This window comes from Nicotiana sylvestris, chromosome 9, assembly GCF_000393655.2.
Source record: "Nicotiana sylvestris chromosome 9, ASM39365v2, whole genome shotgun sequence".
Taxonomy (NCBI): Eukaryota; Viridiplantae; Streptophyta; class Magnoliopsida; order Solanales; family Solanaceae; genus Nicotiana; species Nicotiana sylvestris.
In genome coordinates this window covers 56858878-56867034 of record NC_091065.1, presented here as the reverse complement: position 1 = coordinate 56867034, position 8157 = coordinate 56858878, and positions in this window count along the sequence as shown.

Genomic DNA, 8157 nt, shown 5'->3' with positions numbered 1-8157 from the left:
ATGAATGGGTCAAAACCCGCATGGAGCAACTGAGTTTGATTGATGAGAAAAGATTAGCAGTGTGTCATGGCTAGTTGTATCAAAAGAGAATGGCAAGAGCATATAATAAGAAGGTGCGTCCACGGAAGTTTGAAGTAGGTCAGTTAGTATTGAAACGCATCCTTCCATATCAGGCTGAAGCAAAAGGCAAGTTCGCCCCAAATTGGCAGGGGTCGTTCATCGTAACTAGAGTGTTGTCCAATGGTGCTTTGTATTTAACAGGCATAGAAGGCAAGTGTGTAGAAATGTCCATCAATTCCGATGTGGCCAAGAGATATTATGTATGATTTTCTTTGGGTTAAATTGTATTTGTTTGTACTTGGCATATTTTGAAGATTGGAATGACAAAGGAATTTTTGTTCTGCTATCTAAACACTTTATATTTTGTTACCCCTTTGAGCCTTACTTATTTCCTTTCATATTCCTCTTTCAGAATTAGTAGAAAAGATCAGAAGCACAAGTGCGAAAGATAAGTAAAGGAAAAAGAGAAAAGAAAAAGAGTGAAAAGAGAAAAAAAAGAAAAAAAATAAGGAAAGAAAAAGAAGAAAAAAAAGAAGAAAAAAAAGAAAAAAAAAGAGAAAGAAAAAGAAAAAGAAAAAAAACAACAAAACAACAAAAAGAGAAAAAGGAAAAAGAAAAGAAAGAAGAGAGAGGAAGAACAGAAAAGAAGAATCTCAACAACAAAGCAATTTCTACGACATGAACTACATTTGACCTGATTCTTTTTAAGGATATGTAGGCACCCTCGCGGTTCGGTCCCATCAAAACAAAAATCCAAAAGCACCCAAGCAAAGAAACTGAGGCAGAAGTTGTGATTGTTGTGAGAAAATCTGGTTCCAAAAATTGTAATTTTTAACCCATATGAATTGTTTTGAGCCTTTGATATCCTTTCTTTTTAACCCTATCCAAAATCCCATGTTACGGTCCAAAGAAAGACCTTCCGATCAGTCTTTAAGAGATGCCAAGTCGAGCAAGTAGAGGTGATTCATATCAGGGGCAACACTCTGGTCCAAGCAAGAAAATGAAAAATGAGAGAGTCTTATTGGTGAAAACCCTCACGGGCACCGTAAGGCACCGGGAGCTAAGAGAAATAAAAAATGAGAGAGTCTTATTGGTGAAAACTCTCACGGGCACCGTAAGGCGAAAGTGAGTTGAGAGATGAACAAATGAGAGAGGCTTGTTGGTGAAGACCCTTCAGGGCACCGCGAGTTGAACAATGTCAAGGTTTTGGTGAAGAAGTCAGGTTATGGAAACTCCGGGGCAACAAAGTATGGCAACTGAAAGTTGATTGGTTGGACAGATTGGGCCGATTAATCCGAAATGCATGTCATGATCGTTGGTGCCGGCTGCTCCACTCAGATAAGTCTCTTTTCTTTTTCCCCTTCAGATAGTCTTCCAGTTTTGGATTTTTCTTATCCTTAACTCTGAAAGTCATTGCATTTCATTTCTTTTGGGTTTATTTCTCTAAGATGTTCCCAATGTCAGTTCTGTTTAAGCAAATAAGAAGGAATTTCAAATCTTACTCCCAACTTCCAAAGCTGCACAAGGCACAGGACGGCCAAGGCATTGCTAGAGATAGTATGATGTGAAATGGGGTATAAAAGGTCAGAGGAAGTTCCATCGTTGAAATGGTTTGGTAATTTCGTGGGAAATGCAGAAGTTCAAACAAATAGGGGCAGAGATGTAACACAACGGCTTGGGTATAGAACACTCGGGTCATCCAATGTCATGGGATTTGAAAGTCAGTCGGGAGGTCAAGCGGCTCTTGGCCAGTTCAGGAGAAGTCAATCAAAACAAAGCACGACAGCGGGGAGGTCATTTCCAGCAAGAATGCCACAAACTAACCACTACATTTTAAACTGACAAGATTTTTCTTTGATTGAAATAGGGGCAGGAAATTTCGATTGTTTCGGAGAAACCTACCATAAGGAAAGGCAAGCATCAGACAGGTTTGACTGTAAATTCTCAGGACCCTCCTGAAAAATGGGACCTAGTTTAAAAATCGAAACAATCATAAGTAGAAAAATCTAGCATAAATGTACCCCAAGGAATATAAGTTGGTTTTCAAAGTTTGCATGTTTAAGATAGGATTTAATTAAGAGTTGTCAGGACCCTCTTGAATAATGGGACCTAGCTTTAAAATTTCCATTGGATAACAAATTTAGCGTAAGTTCTGGTGTAGGGTAATATAATTTAGCCGTAAAATAGTCACTCTTAAGATAAAACTTGACTTTTGATTTTCAGGACAATCCTGGATAATGGGGTGTAGTTTTAAGACCTTCTTAGATAACAAGATTTAGCGGAAGTCGCACCTTTAAAAGACATAACTTAGATTTTAAAATTGTTATTTAAATAGGAGTTGTCAGGACCCCCTGGATAATGGGACCTGGCTTTCAAATTCTTAGTAATATTTGGTAACATGATTCAGTTTAACACTCACATATGCGCCCAGCTACCAAACTGTGGCAGAAAATTTTATTTGTTTTGTTTATTTTTGTTGAAATCAGGTACCCACCTGGAGAGCACAGGAATACAGTTCAAGTTCAGCAATCAGGCGCCCACTTGGAGAGCACAAGAATATAGTTCAAGTTCAGCAATCAGGTGCCCACCTGGAGAGCACGAGAATACAATTCAAGTTCAGCAATCAGGCGCCCACCTGGAGAGCTCGAGAATACAATTCAAGTTCAGCAGTCAGGCGTCCACCTGGAGAGCACGGGAATACAGTTCAAGTTCAGCAGTCAGGCGCCCACCTGGAGAGCACAGGAATACAATTCAAGTTCAGCAGTCAGGCGCCCACCTGGAGAGCACGGGAATACAATTCAAGCTCAGTAGTCAGGCGCCCACCTAGAGAGCATGGGAATACAACTCAAGTTCAGCAGTCAGGCGCCCACCTGGAGAGCACGGGAATACAGTTCAAGTTCAACTGTCAGGCGTCCACCTGGAGAAAGGGAAAGCATCTCAGAGTACAATTCGAGTTTAGCAATCAAGCGTCCACCTGGAGAAAAGGGAAAACATCTTAGATTACAATTCAAGTCGGCAACAAAGGGACTTCACCGGGAGAATACAGGTCAACAAGGCAACAAGGATCACAAGATCAAGTTTGAAGATATAGATAGGACTTTTCTAATTCATAGATCATAGTTTAGTCTAGTTTCCTTTTATTTTGTCATGGTATAATAAGGGGTTCAGTAAGCAGTAGCAGCAGCAACAACAACAGTGAAATCACAGCTCCATGGTAGTCCCAACTACCAAAACTTTCCGAACTACACTGACCTGATTCATTTATAGCCAAGGATATGTAGGCAGCCTTAGAAGCAGGGTGCAGTCAAATCTTTCAAAAAATGCTTCACACGGAGTATTCAAACGGGCAAAAATCGCTCGTATTCGCTCACTTTATCTTTGCACGAAAACTCTTCGTGTTTCCGAGCAAAGAGGGGCAGCTGTGAGCATGTGAATTACTCCCTTCGTGTTTTCCCTATATGAATTACTCCCATAAATTCAAAACAAAATAATTCTTTTTCATTGGTTTGCAATTTTGTAGATTTTTGTAGCACTTTCTTGTTAATTGTATTTGCTTGTGCGTGTTTAATTTATTTAAATTAATAAAAAATACAAAAATATAGGTTGCATTTGTATTTAGGATTTGACTTTGTATTTTTAAGATTAATTAGCAAATTAGTTGTTTATAAAAATGGAAAAATTACAAAAAAATAGTTTAATTTGCACTTTTTAATTTTAGTTTTGAATTTTGAGTAGTTTTCTTTATTAATTTTGGTAATTATTCTTTAGGTTTAATTTGTGTTTTTGATAGGTTATTAGGTTTTAGGATTTAATTTAGATTTAAATTTAATTTTGGAAAAAAGAGGAAGAAAAAGAATTTTTGGAAAAATTGATTTGAAATAGGAAATAAAAGAAGAAGAGAGTTAGTTTGGGCTACTTCTATTTTTCCCCTGGCCCAAGTGAAATCCAGCCCCAAGTCAATCCCCAAATTTGTCACATACCCGGCCCAGACCTCTAAGATGTCAAGGCCGCCAAAACGTCGCCGTTTAGAGTTTGGCGGGTTTAAATTAATCTGAGCCCTTAATTTTGGCTCATCCAACTGTGGGGGTTGCTTCTTTGTGTTAACTAAATATGTCCTAAGAGTTGAGATCAGTTCAGTTCCAAACAGACCCCCTCGTCCATCTCCTTCACCTCTCTAATGAAAACCCTAGCGTCGCCTTCAACCTCTTCGCCAATTCCGGCCGGCGGCGGAGCCTGAACACTACTCAGAATCCGTCCATGCAATCATCACCCTTTCCTCAACCCCAATCCACCACTATTTTCCCAAGTCCTCACCAAATCAGTCCAGTTTGGAGCTAAAAAAATGAAGAAGAGTAGAATCTATCAAACCTTCGAGTCCCCTTGAATGATAGGGTTTGAAACAGGTATTGCCCATTTGTTTTATTTGAGAACATATGGCTAATACTTGTTTCAAATCAAATCGAAGTTGTTAAAGTTCATCAAGCTTTACCCGTGCGAACTTAGAGGTATTTTTCTTCGTCCTTTCTAAGTCATCTTCCTCGTCCATTCGTTATTAAATTCATTTTCTTCTGTTTCTCCTCCATCTTCATTCTTTCTTTTTCTTTTATTTTTCCTTCTATTTCTGCTGCTCATTAGTTTAAAATTCATATAGCAGTAGCCATGAGTTAACTCTGGATATTTTTGTTAGAGGGATAGAATTAAGTCGGTTTGTTAGTATTAAAATTGATTGAGTTCTTTGGGGCCATCGTTTGAATGCCAACTTGTTTGGGTCAGAGTTTTGGGTCTCAGAATATGCATGGGCCATGTGGAATTCTTAGGCCCTTGATTTATTGTGACCCGTCCCAACAACATCCCCAGAATTTCGGTTGTTTGGGTTGGCCTGACGCATAGTTAGTTTAGGTTGGGAGGGTAAATAACAGTAGCTAAAAAGGGTAATTGGGGAAATTGGTATGGGGAATCTCTTGGTAACAGAACTAGGAAGCTTCTAGGAAGCATGGGGTGGGGGTCATTTCTTAATTTCTGTTTTCTAATTAAGGTGCATTAAGCAAAAATGAAAATTGGCTAGGGATTTTTAAGCTAAAATGAAAATTGGAGGAGGGTAGAAGTGCAAATCTAATTTCTCTAGTGTTGCCCTACTCCCTTGCCTATAAAGGCACATTTTCTTTCTATTCAAGGGAGGAATTCAGAGAGAAAAATCCAGAAAAATCATAAACAGCTGAGATTTTTTTTATTTTATAAAAACACTGTTCCATTGATCTTGTTTGGAATTTTGAGGTTTTGAATTTCTGAAACCATTTTCTGATTCATGTGAGGTTTAAAATAGATTGAATTTGGTTTTAAAAGTTTGGTTTGAAGATTTGCTTGGTTACTGTTCGATTAAAGTATTTTTGGACTATTTCACATAATTTTCTGTTTGAAATGGGTTGTTGGTGTTGAACCCTGCTGTGTTGCTGCTGCTTTTTCATCTGCTGAGCCTTATTCTCTTATTGTTTCCTCTTATTTCCAAGGTATTTCTTCAAATTCTTGTCAACGAGTGACAAAGAGCATGTACTTTGAGTTGAGGCCCGACTGAATATAACTGTGCTAAAGCTCTCACATCTTTTATGATTAGTATGTCATAGAAATGAACTTGTGCTCTTTAAGAGTTTTGGGGCTGATTTCTGAATTCAAGCAAAACTATGCTAATTCTCTATAAGTTGTTACTGTTTCGTATCAAGGGAAAAAGATTGGTGGAAGTTTGGGGGCTGGTGTTTGTAAGTTTAGCTTAGGATCGAATGCAAGCCTGAATACTTGTTGATTTCATTAGTAATGTAGTTAAATTTAAGCATTGCATCTGTTGGCTTTTGAAATTTCCTTACAACTCGTTTACTGTGGAATGTTGTAGTTCATTGTGAGTTGGTTGAGTGCAATTATTTTTAGTACTGGTAAGGATTCGATACGGAGGCCTGAACTTCATTTTTAGCTTTGGCAAAGTTTTGGATCTCTGGAGCCTGGGCTTTAAAGCCAGTAACAAGAGAGGGGTAATGCCCTTACTATTTGGGCTTAGTTCGTGAGCCCAGTAGATCGTTTGATTATTAATGGATTCATCCTATGGCAGGTTAGGCTTAAGAAGGCATAAAAGATAAAATCAGAAGTTTAGTTAGTTGATTTGTGCTAGATTAGTTAAATTCAGAAATTAAAAAAAAACAATTTATTTTATGTTCATATAGCCTTAGCTGATTGGCAGTCGATCTCACTCAATCCTTGGTTCAGAAACTTTGGGCTTAAAGCTGGCCCAATAACATGTAAATGGTTGTTAATTTAATTATCACATTTGGTACTTGTATTTCTTCTCATCCTTAAGAGCTGGGTTCATTGGAGCCCATGCTTGGAGGCAATTTGAATGAGTTTGATTTTTGGTTGTTTTGCAAAACGATTTGTTTTGAATTAGCTGACCCTCTTAATATGGTACCTTTTTAAGCCATTTAATAAGATTGAAATTTCTTTTGAATGAGTAGACGTTCCCGAATTCTTCTTTAATTAATTGGTTTTCTTTTTCAAAATAAATCGAGGTGCGCCGTGCCAAACAAAAATGACAACTGTGTGGCCCTCGCTTAATTATTTCTTTTAAAATTCTTAGAACTAGAGGCGCGCCATTTAGCGAATTTTCCATGGCCCTCGCAAAGTTAAAAATGTGTAGTTGCTTTAGGTGCGTTATTTTAATAATTTACCTTCCTAAACTCGGGTGTGCATTTCATGTAACCCAAATCCAAACCTTAATAGCGTTGAACAAAATGTGTTTCGAATTGCGGGTATATTTCATGTGGCGCGGTCCAAAGACATGTTTTAGACGACGCTAAAATCTTCCTCAAAACAAATAAAAGTGGTTTTAAAGTTAAAAATGCACATAGGTTTAAAAGTGTTTTAAATCAGATAATTAGGCCAATAATAACATTTGAGCGACCGTGCTAGAACCACGAAACTCGGGAATGCCTAACATCTTCTCCCGGGTTAACAGAATTCCTTACCCAGATTTCTGGTTCGCGGACTGTAATACAGAGTCAATCTTTTCCTCAATTCGGGATTTGAACCGGTGACTTGGGACACCATAAATTATCCCAAGTGTCGACTCTGAATCTTTAATAAATAATTCCATTTCCATTGTCCTTTAATTGAAAAAACTCCCCTTATATACCCCTTTACGGGGGGTGTAGAAAAAATGAGGTGTGACACAAAAGAAAAAAAAACAAGCATGAATAAGACTAGTTCTACCCAAGCATGATGTAACCCTGGCAACGTGTACACACTAGTCACCATGCTTATATGTACCCTCAGCACATATAGCATGTATAAGCCATTTACAACTTAATTCCCTCAATTTAAGTTGAAAACTACAATACCGTGTTTCCTTTAAAAAAAAGCCTCTAAACAACTCAATCTAGTAAAATAATACATAAATAAGTCAAAACAAGCTTTATAAACGTTTCCTAGTAGCAAAAAGGTTTGATTTTATCCTATCTAGAAAAGTCAATAAAAAGTCAACTCAAGCCCTATGTGGTTGAAATTCGAAATCATAACCGAATGTGAATTATCCATTTATCCTCGAATCCAAACATGTGATTAGTTTCCAGATCAACCTCAAATTGAGGTTTAAAACTCAAATATTATCTTCTTAAGTTTCTACCCAAAACCCCATTTCTACTCTTTGAAATTCTATATTTAAGGGTGAAAATCTATAGAAAATCAGGAAAATTAATCAAAAGTAAATTAAAATTACTAAGCTTTCAAGTTGGGTGAGAATCCTCTCAAAAATTGCCTCCTTATGTAGTCTAGATCTAAAAAATAGAGGAAAGGGAGCTAATCTAGCAATTCTTCCACTTTTTCAGGCCTCAGATACCATAGGTGCGATACCGCAGGCGCTGTAGATATGGCTCACAGGTGTGAGCCTATGTTGGTGTATATGTAGCAGACGCAACCACAAATTGCAAAGGCGGCCACTACATTCACAACCAAATTCGTGCAGGTGCGACATTCTTTCAACCTTGAGCCCCTCCGCAAATAAAAATAAGCATCATGCATATATGGCCTCGCACCTGCGCACCTGAGCATCATAGGTGC